We start from the raw sequence: 206 nt of genomic DNA on the forward strand, positions 1-206 counted from the left end.
CCAAATATTTAGAGATAGTCAAAGAATTGGCACTCTCTTTTGTTTCTTTTAGCTTAACACAGGTACCAAGGGAGGATAACACGGAAGCTGATGCATTGGCCAACTTAGGATCATCCTTAAAAATTCCAGAAGACATAAGTATCCCTATCATCCATATCCTGGCTCCTGCTATTGAAAATCAGGTGGCCATGGAAATAGAAGAGGAT

Source organism: Plasmopara halstedii (genome assembly GCF_900000015.1).
Source record: "Plasmopara halstedii genome assembly, contig: Scaffold_2680, whole genome shotgun sequence".
NCBI classification, from domain to species: Eukaryota; Oomycota; class Peronosporomycetes; order Peronosporales; family Peronosporaceae; genus Plasmopara; species Plasmopara halstedii.